General features: G+C 35.6%; 1 long non-coding RNA gene across 1 annotated transcript; it reads left to right on the top strand.

Annotated features, from left to right (window-relative positions):
- The first annotated feature begins 375 nt into the window (after positions 1–375).
- On the top strand, positions 376–7,809 carry LOC128639232 (uncharacterized). The gene is made up of 4 exons (XR_008399148.1): positions 376–496; positions 863–983; positions 3,638–3,733; positions 7,763–7,809. It is a non-coding gene; the product is annotated as an uncharacterized LOC128639232 (long non-coding RNA).
- Positions 7,810–15,571: the final 7,762 nt, after the last annotated feature.

The raw sequence follows: 15,571 nt of genomic DNA, 5'->3' as shown, positions 1-15,571 counted from the left end.
TTTCCTCCAACTCTTTTCAACAGTGCTAAACTGGTAGCTTCTAAGCAAGTTTTTTTTAAAGGTTTTATACTGGAATTTTAGGTCAGAATCTGTGAATATTATTCCTTATAGTATTGTATGCAGTTATATGAAAATTGGTGTATACTGTCCCTTTAAATTAAGACCAATTTTAAAAAAAAAGCACTAAACTGTTATGGAGACTGTAAACCCTAAGCAAAGAACAATGCTTTTTTGTTGCAGTAGGTCATATTGGTTGTTTGCATTAATTTTCATTCTAATCATAGGGGAGAAAATAATCTCTTACTGATAGGGTCAGATGGAGAGTTTTTTTCTGAAGTTTATGGTGGACATTTCTGGCAGACTGGATCAAATTGAGGAAACATTGGCAGCCACAGCCCGCAGAGATGTACCTGAAGGAGACAATATTAAATATAATGGCAGACTTTGAAAATATGATGATTGTTGCTCAGAGATTTCCTTCTTTTGAAACTAACCGGTAAGTTCTCTAATTCAGCTTTATCCTCTTTAGGTAGGCTACTGTCAGAACACTGCGCATCTTTTGAACATAATTGGTCAGATTCTGGAATCTCTTATGGACCAAAATACATACTTCTTTATCTTTATAATCCTAGGTTCTTTAGTCACAATTTTGGTGGCATACCTTGACAGAATATGTCTTTAGTGATGGACAAGTTTTTCTCATAGTCTTAAGCTTGTAAAGTGTACATAAACTAAAAACACTATTGATTTGAAGGCAACAAAAAGCAGGTTACAGTTATTATTTTGAGAGTAAAATCTTTGTGTTATACTTCACTGATATTTATACCTAGCATTAACTGTATTTGTCATATTTATTTTTCAGGTAAGAGTCCTCAAGAGTGTAGAAGGAAAGGATCTGAACACACTTTTGTGCAATATGCTGCGACGATTGGTAGGCGATGAGGTGGCCGAAGTGTGCAATCTCTGTTCAACCTCAACAAAAGGTGCTGATAGAAGGGTCTTTACTGAAACTGCAGTTTTTAATTTTTCTTCGAGTTCCTAAATAAGGGCTAGATTACAAGTGAGACGCAAGTGATACCGTCTTTTCGCAAGCCTTTTTCATTGCGCTGATATTACAAGTTGAGCGAAATTGCGCTAGCGCAATCGCCATTTACGCTTCAATCCTTACCACAATCTCAACTTAACTGTTTTCAGAAACAAAAAAGTTGCAGAAAACAATTAAAAAATACATTACAAAGTACAGTTACACTCATATTAACACTGTCTAATAAAAAAATATTGCACAAAAAAACCTTTTAAGGGTTCAAAAGATATTAGATCTCGGGTGCTAGAAAAAAAAGGCAGGCAAATGGCTTTGAAATTGAGACACATAAATTGCTAAAGATGTATTTGTATGTATGTGTGTGTGTATGTGTATATATATATATATATATATATATATGTATATATGTATACATATATATTATTGTATTTATATGTGTATATATGTATTTACAGTCATATATACACATATAAAAACATTAAAGGGACAGGCCCCAAATTTCCCACAAGGTTATTGGCTAAGAGGTGGAAACGTCACCTCTCAGCCAAATACTGTTCTGCCGTAGGTTGCCTTAGCAGCTCAGCGCGGCGAACGCTGCAAACAAAAAAGGAGCTTTCAGCATGAAGTATTTTATACTTCATGAATGAAAGTCCCCTTTATTTGTTCCAATGGTAAATCACAAACGCTAGGATTTACCATCACTTTAATATATAAGTACACACATATAGACATATATGCTTTAAAGGGGCATAACACACATTGAGATCACAATATAAAATGTTTAGTTATGCAACTTTGCAATATACTTTTTATTTTGCACCATTTACTGTAATTTAAAGGGGCATGAAACCCAAGGTTTTTCTGTCTTTCATGATTCAGAATAGAGCATGACATTTTAACCCTTTGAGTGCTAAGCACTTTCCCACCTGGGTGCTAAGCTTTTTCAGGTTTTTTTTTTATATATATATTTTTTAAAATATATTTTTTTTTAACTTTTTTTTTCTTTCAGAACCCAAGACTTACACTGTTGGAAAGGTTAGGCGATCTAACAGCATGCTCCCTGCTCCCATATTTGACATTGTTAATGTTAAATAAAATTGCGCAATTAACGTCACCACGCATAACGTGAAGCCCCGGCGATGCCTGTCATTATGCGGGCCCGATCGCCGGGGTAGGAGCGGGTGGGAGCCCCCAGATCTCCATCATGGTGGGAGAGTATTAGCGACGGCTCTGAGCCATTGTTAGCACCAGAGTGGGAAACTCTGCAATGGCTCAGAGCCGTCGTTAGCACTCAAGGGGTTAAACAATTCTCCAATTTACTTCTATTATCTAATTTGTTTTGTCCTCTTGGTATTCTTTACAGAAAAGGATACCTAAGTATGTTCAGTAGCTGCTGCACATGTATACTTCACGTTATTGGCTCACCCAATGAATTTACTAGCTCCCAGTAGAGCATTGCTGCTTCTTCAAAAAAGGATATCAAGAGAATTAAGCAAATTAAATAATAGATGTAAAGTGGAAAGTTGTTTAAAATTGTATGCTCTATTTCAGGGTTCTTCAAACTTTCCCCCCAAGACCCAGAGCCATGATACCACATACCTTTGGGACCCAATTTTTAGACTTGGTCTTGAAATAATTTCGTAAGAAATAAACAACATGATAGCTGCCATTTTTGGCAAATAATCTAAAATATGTGCATGCTTTATTCCTAATTGTAGTCAAATTTGAAAGCGTTGTAAAACGTAATAACACACACACACTCTTATAAAACACACACACCACACACTCATACAACACACACAAACACACTCTCATACAACACACATTTTCATGTAACACACATACCACATACACTCTTACAACACACACATACACACACTCTTTCATACAACACACACACACTTTCATATTACACGCATACACTCACACACTCATACAACACACATACCACACACTCTCTCATATAACACACACACTCTCATACACAACACACGCACAGCACACACACAATCTCATACAATACACCACACACACTCCTATAACACACACACAAGTTGTGACCCAGTACACATGGTGTTGTGACCCAGTAATGGGTCCCGACCGGTGGTTTGAAGAACCCTGCTGAAAGAAAAATTATGGGTTTCATGTTCCTTTAACTCTGGATAATATGGGTTTTTACTATGCTGAAAATTGGTAATGCAGGCTTCAGACCTCAAATGATTAACAATAGTCTGTATATCTTTTTAATTGGCTTTAGCATGGACTTTGTGCTAACATAGAACAAGGAAAGGCTAACATACATAAAATGAGGAAAAGCGTAAGGACAGTATGACTAGAGTGACTGTCACATGTACATCAGGATTAGCTCCTCCAAATAAGGAAAATGGTGGTGAAATTTGGCCACTGGAAAAGTTTTGCATAAACCATTATATTATAGGCAAAATAATGAAAGTATAATTAAATAATTCACGTTATAATCACAAAGTGCATCATGCCCATGTAACAGGGGACAGACTATTGCTAAATAGACTTTATCTAAATTAATTTGCTTATCTAACTTTATACTAATTTATTTGATATTGTTTTCTATTACAGAAACATATCAAAGGGTCTATAAAGACATTACTGACCATGAAATGAGAAGATGCATAGGAGATAGCTTCACCAATCCCACACAAGAATTGGTCACAGGTAAGCAGTTACATTTTTTTCTGGTTTAAATCACCCCACTGAGTCATTTCTTTTTAAATTGTTTTTTGTTTATACAACATGCATATATGGATGTGATACAGCAGGGGAGTGTTTTATTTCTGTTTTATATAACATGCTTATATAGATGTGATACAGCAGGGGAGTGTTTTATTTCTGTTTTATATAACATGCTTATATGGATGTGATACAGCAGGGGAGTGTTTTATTTCTGTTTATACAGCATGCTTATATGGATGTGATACAGCAGGGGAGTGTTTTATTTCTGTTTTATACAACATGCTTATATGGATGTGATCCAGCAGGGGAGTGTTTGTTTCTGTTTATACAACATGCTTATATGGATGTGATACAGCAGGGGGAGTGTTTTATTTCTGTTTATACAACATGCTTATATGGATGTGATACAGCAGGGGAGTGTTTTATTTCTTTTTTTATATAACATGCTTATATGGATGTGATACAGCAGGGGGAGTGTTTTATTTCTGTTTTTACAACCTGCTTATATGGATGTGATACAGCAGGGGAGTGTTTTATTTCTGTTTTATATAACATGCTTATATGGATGTGATACAGCAGGGGGGGTATTTCTGTTTATACAACATACTTATATGGATGTGATACAGCAGGGGAGTGTTTTATTTCTGTTTTATACAACATGCTTATATCGATGTGAGCCAGAAGGGGAGTGTTTGTTTCTGTTTTATACAACATGCTTATATGGATGTGATACAGCAGGGCGGTGTTTGTTTCTGTTTATACAACATGCTTATATCGATGTGATACAACAGGTGGGTGTTTTATTTCTGTTTATACAGCATGCTTATATGGATGTGATACAGCAGGGGAGTGTTTTATTTCTGTTTTATGCAACATGCTTATATGGATGTGATGCAGCAGGGGAGTGTTTTATTTCTGTTTTATGCAACATGCTTATATGGATGTGATACAGGAGGGGCAGTGTTTTATTTCTGTTTATATAACATGCTTATATGGATGTGATACAGCAGGGGAGTGTTTGTTTCTGTTTATACAACATGCTTATATGGATGTGATACAGCAGGGGAGTGTTTGTTTCTGTTTATACAACATGCTTATATGGATGAGATCCAGCAGGGGAGTGTTTTATTTCTGCTTATACAACATGCTTATATGGATGTGATACAGCAGGGGAGTGTTTTATTTCTGTTCATACAACATGCTTATATGGATGTGATACAGCAGGGGAGTGTTTGTTTCTGTTTATACAACATGCTTATATGGATGTGATACAGCAGGGGAGTGTTTGTTTCTGTTTATACAACATGCTTATATGGATGTGATCCAGCAGGGGAGTGTTTTATTTCTGTTTATACAACATGCTTATATGGATGTGATACAGCAGGGGAGTGTTTTATTTCTGTTCATACAACATGCTTATATGGATGTGATACAGCAGGGGAGTGTTTGTTTCTGTTTATACAACATGCTTATATGGATGTGATCCAGCAGGGGAGTGTTTTATTTCTGTTTATACAACATGCTTATATGGATGTGATACAGCAGGGAAGTGTTTTATTCACTTCCCTGATCCTCCCATGATCACAAATAGAGCAGCCATGTTGGAGTTTTCTCTGTGCTTGGATAGAGCTGACCCTTTGAAAGGAATGTTCCATTTTGATAGGTGTGCTTCTTTGTGACAGGATTTTTATTGCATTATCAACTAATATCAATTAAAATGTTAATGAATTATAAATCTTGTCTAAAAAGAAACATTCTTCAAACAAAGGAATGCCCCTGTCATTAGAACAATAAATGAAACTCCCTTTACAATTTTCAGTGCTTCAGCAACATACAACTTAAGGTAAAACAATATATATTTCTTTAAAAGGCCATATTAGTAAAAAAAATACATGCTCTAATTCGTTTTAATTCATTTTAAGACCATCAACCCTGCACTAACCCACAAAGGGGTTAAACACACAGTAGAATTACCGCTTTGAACCACAGAGCACTGCTGATCCCGAATGGAAGTGCTGCTGATCCAATCTTGAGCGCTAGTCATTTAACTAGTATTTCTGATTAGATAAGCAGCAGTTGGCGGTTTTTGCTCTGGACCAGTAGTGATGTGCAGGTACCAATCAGTACTTCCACTGTGTGTTTAAAGCCTTTGTGTGGGTTAATCTCACAGTAGTGCAGGGTCAATAGTCTTAAATTTACATTAAAGGATGCAATTTTTTTTTTACTATTAAGGCCCTTTTAAAGGGACAATAAACACCTTGAGATGGTAATATAAAATGATAAACTGTGTGTGTGTGTGTGTGTATATATATATATATATATATATATATATACTTTCATTTATTTTGTCCCCTTTTCCTGTAATTATATTCTGAAATTGTGAGCTTTTCAGCTACTGTTAGAAATGGAAGCGCAGAACACTGTTATATTCCACACAGCCATTGGCTGCACACTCTAGTGACAAATTTATAACTGTCTCTATTTGGCCACAGCAGAGAAGGTAACCTAGGTTACAACATGGCAGCTCCCATTGTTTTATATACACTAAAACTTTACACTTATTTTGCTAATGTTTAAACACCAAATAAAACTTTAAAAAATACATATACATGTTATTCTCAGACTAATCTTTTCTTTCAATGCTTCATTCTATCTAGCATTTATTTAGGGCTAGATTACAAGTGGAGCGCTAATTTATCGCGTGCCAGCAAGTGGGCAAATTTGCCCGTTTGCAGGCACGCAATAAATAACCAGCCATTAGAAGTGTCTGGCTATTGCTACTGTATGCTTGTGGTAGCAACTAGCGCTTATAAAATTAACCAGAGATCATATCTCTGGTTAATTTTAGAAATATAACCCAAATGCCCCCAAAATACAGTGTAGTGTATTTTATAAAAAAAATACAAATTGTACCATTTTTATTTTTTAATAAAATAAATGCAGTAGGTAGTATTTTGGGGGGGGGGGTGATATTTGCTGCATCGCTGCGCTACTTACCCCCTTCACTGCACTTAGATTCTGAGCTCGCATAACTTTACACTTTAGTTGTAATACCAGCTAATATTAGCGGGCGCTGGTATTACTCAGTGAAGCACTAATATTGCTTGTTCTTAGTGTTTAATGTCCCTTTAAATAAGCAAGCAACTCAAATAGCATGGGAGTATAACAGAAGTAAATCGAATACTGTCTTACTAAATGCTACTCTGCTATATCATTTTTCTTTGGGAAGGGAAGTGGGGATATGAAGATTTAGAATATGGCAAATCTAGAAAACACATTACTTTACATTTTGTAAAAGAAAGAAAAAAACACAATTGAAAAAGAAATAAACTGCACACTGTGACTTTCCCTCTTATCTCCAAAAGTTTAGGAACAAAACCAAAAATTTAAATTACAACATAGGGTATCAAATAGTCCACATTGATTTCTAGAGAAATAAAATATAAATATCTTAAGGAAAAAAAAGTCTCAATATAGTAACCCCTTAATGTCTGAGATGTACCATGTATGTTGCCGCTCATTAAGGGTTATTTTTTTTTTTTTTTTAAATAGCATGTGTCCTGCCACAAGTGGCGGCACTGTGCTATTATAACCTCCCTTCTTGTCATCGTAAATAGCGTGGCCTCAACACTGGCGGCGAGTCCGCACATTTAATAGCACTTCCCCATTCAAAGATGAGGGATGTACAGAGTACGTTGCTGGTCTTTAAGGGGTTAAAGTAGAGGTTCTAAGCATCCCATTGGCAGGTAGTGACACAAAATCCTTTTTTTTTTAGGACCGTGGCCAAATATGTTAATATCTAGATGAAAATTCCATTGACCTGAGAATTTATGGCAGTTAAAAATACAATTTTTTTTAGTATTCATCACAACCTTAAAGTTGAAATAAAAGCGTGTTATTTTTTTTTTGTCAGATTTACTTATTTTGTTCTACAAATTAAAGTTCTGCTGTAGAATAAGCAATTAGCACAGAATGCCCATGTTTATGTAATATTTGTTTTTATTTTTACAGGCAGGTGCCAAATTCAAGATCATAGAACAGATACAAATGGACATCAGCTTATATTTTTGTTGTTCTGTCAACTTTATTGTGCATCTGCATTATACTTGTAACCTAGGCCTATACTATATGTTATTCTCTGGTTTATTACAATGTCATATTTAAAATGTTTTAATACCTGGAACATTTGAAGCCTAATAAAAGTTTAAATTACTTTTGTAAGAGTCATTGCTGTTGTTTTGACGCATTTTTGTGTGAATATTTTTATCTTCATACAGTATTGAGGTTAACAGATCATATTCACCAGACAGGCAAAGGCTAATTTTATTAAAATTAGTAAAAGTATAAAATCAATAAAAAATAAATATGATTTTCCTAGTTTAACTTCTGGTAACAATTGCAGTTAGTTATATACAATAATAATTTTTTTTTAACTGCACAGAAATGGAGATATCTGTAAAACAAATATTCATAAAGAAAATAATCAATTAAAATCACGGCCAAAAAAACACTGAAAGGGAGGTAAGAACATGAAACATAATAACCATGGGCAGAACTGAAGACTGATTTATAAGTGGAACGCCTTAAAGGGGTGTGCTGTAAAAAGGGGCCATACTTTACCTGAGATAATGATATTAGTGTTATAACTCTAATATAAAAATACATCAAGTATTCAACTTAAAGGGATACTAAACCCATTGTTTTGCTTTTATGATTCAGATAGAGTATGCAATTTTAAGCAATTTTCTAATGTACTCCTATTATCAATTGTTCTTCGTTCTCTTGCTATCTTTATTTGAAAAAGCAGAAATGTAAGATTAGGAGCCGGACCATTTTTGTTTTAGCACCTGGGTAGCGCTTGCTGATTGGTAGCTACATCTAGCCACCAATCAGCAAGCTCTACCCTTGTGCTGAACGAAAATGGGCCGACTCTTGAACTTACTTTCCTGCTTTTTCGAATAAAAATAGGAAGAAAACGGAAAAAAATTGATAATAGGAGTAAATTAGAAAATTGCTTAAAATTGCATGCTTTGTCTGAATCATGAAAGAAAAATATGGGTTTAGTGTCCCTTTAATATATTACCTGTCATAATATTAGTTTTATATATGAATCTATATTACCTCAGATAGTGCATGGATACAACTTTAAGATCAATTAAATTCATACAAACAACTTACGTAGATAAACTTTTGCAGGAAAAAACATTTTATTATTAATTTGTAAATATGACTGACGTAAATAATAGTACATTTGTAGTGCTCTTGTGGCAGACACTGCTCTTAATTGTGATATATGTGCCAGCGATATGCTAAAGATTTGCAGTATTCTTGCTGTTGACTTGCTAGAGATTTGTAACAGACTTGCAGAGCTTTTGCAGTAGACTTGAAGGGCTCTTGCTGTTAAATTGTCAGAAATTTGCTGCAGACTTGAAGGGCTATTGCTGTTGATTTGTCAGAAATTTGCAGCAGACTTGCAGAGCTCTTGCTGTTAACTTGCCAGAAATTGACTAGACACTTGCAGAGCTCTTGCAGTTGACTTGCCAGAAATTGGCAACAAACTTGCAGAGCTCTTGCAGTTGACTTGCCAGAAATTCTCTTGCTAGAGACTTGTCAGGCAAACTTGCTGCAAGTTGAAAAAGTGTCAACTAGAACTTTTGCTGCAATTATGATGCAAGTAAACACACTTGCCAGTGAAAACTTGCAGCAAGTTATACCGATTTACAGCAAAAGTTAGCTACAAGTTTGTGGCAACTTATCCTTGCTATCTGGGTAAGGCAGTTCTGAAGGAAAAAGGGGGTCCAACCCGGTACTAGCAAGGTGTACCTAATAAAGTGGCAGGTGAGTGTATATATATATATATCTATAGGTATAAATATATTGTACTCATTTTTTTTATGAATAAATAGAATATTCTGCTATGTGAGGAACATTAGAATGGGAAATATCAATAATTCAGGTCAGGTTAGCGCACTTAAGAAAATGAAATTGGGTTTGCGCAGAATAATGGTGTTAGTTTTTTTTACCCACTTTTTTGCACTCCATTGAAGTCTATGGGGGAATACGTTTACATGCGTCGGGTTAGCTCTCATGTGAAAACATTTAACTTTCAACTTGTAATATGCACGCTGCCCGAGCTTACTTCTAGAGAAGTTAAAGCGTGAGCAATAAATAAATAGCGATCCACTCGTAATCTAGCCCTTAGTATTATGTATATGCTATCAAGCATTCAATCCGTCTGTGTCAGTGCATCAAAATATGTGTATAATTCAGGTTTAAGATTTATTAAGGTATGCATACTATTCATTTTTTTTTCCTGTGCCCAGATATTGTTATCTGATCGATTTCACATATTTTCTGCCCATATTAAGCCAAATCCGATTAAGAACTCCACATTATCCCACTCTGGTAGTCTGAATGAGAGCAGTCACACAAGAGCATGTTATGTATAACAGGTGTATAATAAATTGGTATTCCAAACATGTCTACAATAAATCACAACTGAAAATAATAGACAGACAGGAAGTCTGAATGAATATAAGTAGGTTTTATCTTGTTGTAGTCACTAATATTTGTAACATTGGAAGCTTCTTCCCCTACATCAAACAGCTTTCACAATCTTCATCTTCCTTAAGAAAATGTTTGATGAAACACCATCAACTTGTGTTTCCAGTACTTACAAATCAGCAGTTTGTTTTTGTCTGTTGTTGCTTGTGTATATTTGTTGTTGTTTTCTGTAATCTTTAGAACTGTCACATCAAAGGCAAAAATGAGATGATGTTTAGGAGGATTCAGCAAAAAAACCTATATTTCATTGTCTGCCATTTTTTCTTTATTATCTTATGGTTTCTATGTTTACACTTATCCTCATATTCCATTATGTCTCTAAGGGCTGTATTTGAAAATAAAAGAAAAACAAAATATCAATTTCTGTTTCTTTAATTAATTTAAAAAAAAAAAGTTAATACATCAGTTAGGATAATCAGGATAATATCACTCTCTCCGAGATTAAGTAAAGCTGGTTTACACTGCGAACAACAACTGCAAGACACATTAGGTCTGCAAGGCCCGGTACAAAATTCACTGAAAGAAAATTATATATTGTAGATCACCAAGTGGTATTTTTAGCTTTGCAAGTTAAAGAAAGACAAATGCAATGCAATGTAGTATATTTTGAAACTGGAGTCCATATTGTTAATAACAGTACATTTAGGACTACATTTTTTTATTAAATGCTTTAAGAAATGTCATATGTCAGCAGGTGGGCCAGAAATGGTTGTTCATTTTGGTACTTTTATTTCAATGACTCTCTAAAGTGTTTGAAAAATGAATGTGTACAAAACTATTAGGAAATGCAAGAAAAGAAAAAATAAATACTGAGAACATTGTGATTTGATATTGGTTCACTTAAACTAGGAAGCTTTTTAGCAATGTCAAATGGTATAAATCTAAACCTCATTGCTGCCTATGAAAATCTGCTTTCAAAGATTCCAAAATATATTTTTTTTGTAATTAGCTCACAGGAACCTTGAGATTCAGCCCCTTGTCTTTTAGCATTTTGTGCCGTCTACCTTTTGGAATTGCACAAAATTAAGAATTCCTCCAGTGACTGTAAATGCAATGTGTGGTATCAAAATAAACCCAAATGTAAACAATTTGTGCAGAGCAGTGTGTTCAGATACCAGACAAGAGAATGAATGAACATATTAGGGTCTGTAACTATAGAGGCAGATCTAAGATTAAGATAAACAGCCTGCCATATATACCAACCACAACAGGAGCAGATTAGACCACATGGGGGTCCAAACTTCTTTATATGGACAGTCAGTCAATAATTGGCCAGGAGCCACATTAAAACTCATATAGCATACCTTATAATCATGTTTTTTCATTAAAATGACATAGGAAATTAGTTACTACAAATTGTTTTTAAGTTAACTGTATATTTTCATCAAATTTAATAAATATGTTACCAATAAATGTGCTTAATCACCTAATGAGGATTAAACAGTTTTTAAAAAAACAAATTACCAATGTTTCTTTTCTGCTCAATGCTGCTGATTTCCACACACAAAAACTTTGAAGGGCCGCATGTGGCCCCTGGGATCTAGCCTGATTGACCTGATCTCTTGTTTTGGGGTTTAGAATAGGAGAGAGAAGGGGGTTGGAATGAACATACGGCTAGATTTAGAGTTTTGTCGGTAACGACCCACGTATCTAACGCTGGCTTTTTTCCCCCGCAACTTTTAAATACCGCTGGTATTTAGAGTGCACAGAAGGGCTGCGTTAGGCTCCAAAAAGTGAGCGTATAGCATATTTACCGCCACTGCAACTCTCAATACCAGCGGTGCTTACGGACGCGGCCAGCTTCAAAAACATGCTCGTGCACGATTCCCCCATAGAAAACAATGGGGCATTTTGAGCTGAAAAAAAACCAAACACCTGCAAAAAAGCAGCGTTCAGCTCCTAACGCAGCCCCATTGTTTCCTATGGGGAAACACTTCCTATGTCTGCACCTAACACCCTAACATGTACTGATCGGAACAGCCAATAGAATGCAAGCTCAATCTGATTGGCTGATTGGATCAGCCAATCGGATTGAACTTGAATCTGATTGGCTGATTCCATCAGCCAATCAGAATTTTCTTACCTTAATTCCGATTGGCTGATAGAATCCTATCAGCCAATCGGAATTTGAGGGACGCCATCTTGGATGACGTCCCTTAAAGGAACCGTCATTCGTCGGGAAGTCGTCGGTGAAGATGGATGTTCCGCGTCGGCGGGATGAACATGGATCCGCTTGGATGAAGACTTCAGCCGGATCATGGACCTCTTCAGCTCCCGCTTGGATCAAGACTTCAGCCGGATCATGGACATCTTCAGCCCCCGCTTGGGCTTGGATGAAGACTTCGGAGTCTCTTCTGGACCGATCGGTGAACTCGGTGTGGTGAAGACAAGGTAGGGAGATCTTCAGGGGCTTAGTGTTAGGTTTATTTAAGGGGGGTTTGGGTTAGATTAAGGGTATGTGGGTGGTGGGTTGTAATGTTGGGGGTATTGTATGTCTTTTTTACAGGCAAAAGAGCTGAATTCTTTGGGGCATGCCCCGCAAAAAGCTGGTAAGGTAAAAGAGCTTTTCTATTTTAATTTTAGAATAGGGTAGGGGATTTTTTTATTTTGGGGGTCTTTGTTATTTTATTAGGGGGCTTAGAGTAGGTGTAATATTTTTCTAATGTTTGTAAATATTTTTTTATTTTTTGTACTTGAGTTAGTTTATTTAATTGTATTTATTTGTAGGTATTGTATTTAATTAATTTATTGATAGTGTAGTGTTAGGTTTAATTGTAACTTAGGTTAGGATTTATTTTACAGGTAATTTTGTAATTATTTTAACTAGGTAACTATTAAATAGTTATGAACTATTTAATAGCTATTGTACCTAGTTAAAATAAATACAAAGTTGCCTGTAAAATAAATATTAATCCTAAAATAGCTACAATATAATTATAATTTATATTGTAGCTATATTAGGATTTATTTTACAGGTAAGTATTTAGCTTTAAATAGGATTAATTTATTTAATAAGAGTTAATTTATTTCGTTAGATTTAAATTATATTTAACTTAGGGGGGTGTTAGTGTTAAGGTTAGACTTAGCTTTAGGGGTTAATAAATGTATTAGCGGTGAGGTCCGGTCGGCAAATTAGGGGTTAATACTTGAAGTTAGGTGTCGGCGATGTTAGGGAGGGCAGATTAGGGGTTAATACTATTTATTATAGGGTTATTGAGGTGGGAGTGAGGCGGATTAGGGGTTAATACATTTATTATAGTAGCGGTGAGGTCCGGTCGGCAGATTAGGGGTTAATAATTGTAGGTAGGTGGAGGTGACATTGGTGGGGGGATTAGGGGTTAATAAATATAATATAGGGGTCGGCGGTGTTAGAGGCAGCAGATTAGGGGTTCATAGGGATAACGTAGGTGGCGGGGGTGTGCGGTCGGCAGATTAGGGGTTAAAAAAATTTATTAGAGTGGCGGCGATGTGGGGGGACCTCGGTTTAGGGGTACATAGGTAGTTTATGGGTGTTAGTGTACTTTAGAGCACAGTAGTTAAGAGCTTTATGAACCGGCGTTAGCCCAGAAAGCTCTTAACTCCTGACTTTTTTCTGCGGCTGGAGTTTTGTTGTTAGATTTCTAACGCTCACTTCAGCCACAACTTTTTTTCTAAAAACTAGACTTAAAAGTTCTATTGATTACTACATGTCTTCTTTGAGTGGGCAAGTAGGGACCGATATGAGCATCTCTACTGCAGGCAATTACTTTGTAGAATGTTGCAGTGTCAATGTTCTGCATCCTACAGGGTGCACTTCAATCTCTCTGGGACAGTAGAAGTAACAAAGCTCAATTTTGAGTTCACACAAACAAAAGGGGAAGCTCACATCTATAGTGCCATCTTCCATTTAATATTAATAGTTTTTTTATTTCTATGGCTGCCTCTAATTTAAAATAGCATGAAGTCAAAAGGGGCTCAGCACCTGTGTTATTTAATAAATAGGATGTAAGCCTGCTAGGATCTCTTAGTGATTTAGCCCAAAATCATTATTACATGAAGAGCAGAAGTAGTCTTTGATGATTAAGGCTATTTAACCTCTTCCATCTGCATGATGAGAATGGCTCATTATGCAGATCTCTACCTGTGAGGGCATGATCACCAGTTCTTATTACTAGAAATGTGCATGGTGACATCATAGAGTGGGCAGGAACAGGAAGTGACAGGCGGTAAAGAGAGCTAGATGGAGGGAGGTTATTTAAACACCTTTATTCTTAGTTTCCTTATTAGCCACAAACCTCCAAGACCCCCCATTCAATAGAAAGCACCCAAACAATTTTTTAATTTGTGAAAAAACAAAACATGTTTTTTTTTCTGGGGAATGAGGGGTCTAGAGACCTCTAAAGAAGTTTATTTTATTGTAGACGAGCCCCTCTAGTTTATAAATGCCCCTCTTGTTTATATTATAACCCCAAAAAACCAATATTGGACAATATTTCACATTTGTATACCCTTGATAACAATTTATTAAGGTGATCACAATAACAGTGACGGCCTGTTCATTTTCAATATTATTTACAATTTTTACAAAAGTATACTTTTTTATATATATTTTTTTGTTCAGCCTTCTCACCTATCATGAAAAATAAATTAATAATGATATAAACTGAATCTGCTGAACCTTCTGAATATATATATATATATATATATATATATATATATATATATATATACATATATATATATATATATAAATGTATATATCATTTGTGTGGATGCCTCACTGAAATATGACTTACAATAGTGTTAAAATGTAAGCAGCAACAAAAGCTAAAATCAGCTTAGCACAGGAGTGTGAAAATGTCTTAGCAGCCAATGGGGTTAATTATACTGGGAGTGCTGCTGCTTTTCATGCAGTTTATATAATTATAGCAACAATACCCTGTACCTGTCACTATCATATACAGCTGGTCATAATGTGTGTGCTATCTTCTTCTTCCATACTGATGCCTTATGCTCTAGTTAAGCCCATACACCGTAAGGCAGAACAAGTTAGTGGGAAGAACCAAAAATTATGAATCTGAGCATTGAGCTAACTCCCCATCACAATAACTACAACCCAGTGTATTAAGCTTTAAACCAATCCTGCTCTAGCACAATAATACTTGAAACTACTCCAAAAGCATTAACAACTAGCTGACTTTGCACTAACATGCCACAGGGCGTTACACCACAGCAATCCCCTAGGTTCTACCTCTGCCTACAATATCTCCCGTTACA

The sequence above is a fragment of the Bombina bombina genome, chromosome 1, assembly GCF_027579735.1.
Source record: "Bombina bombina isolate aBomBom1 chromosome 1, aBomBom1.pri, whole genome shotgun sequence".
NCBI classification, from domain to species: Eukaryota; Metazoa; Chordata; class Amphibia; order Anura; family Bombinatoridae; genus Bombina; species Bombina bombina.
The sequence above is the reverse complement of the archived record's forward strand: the minus strand, read 5'-3'. Positions and strand labels throughout refer to the sequence as shown.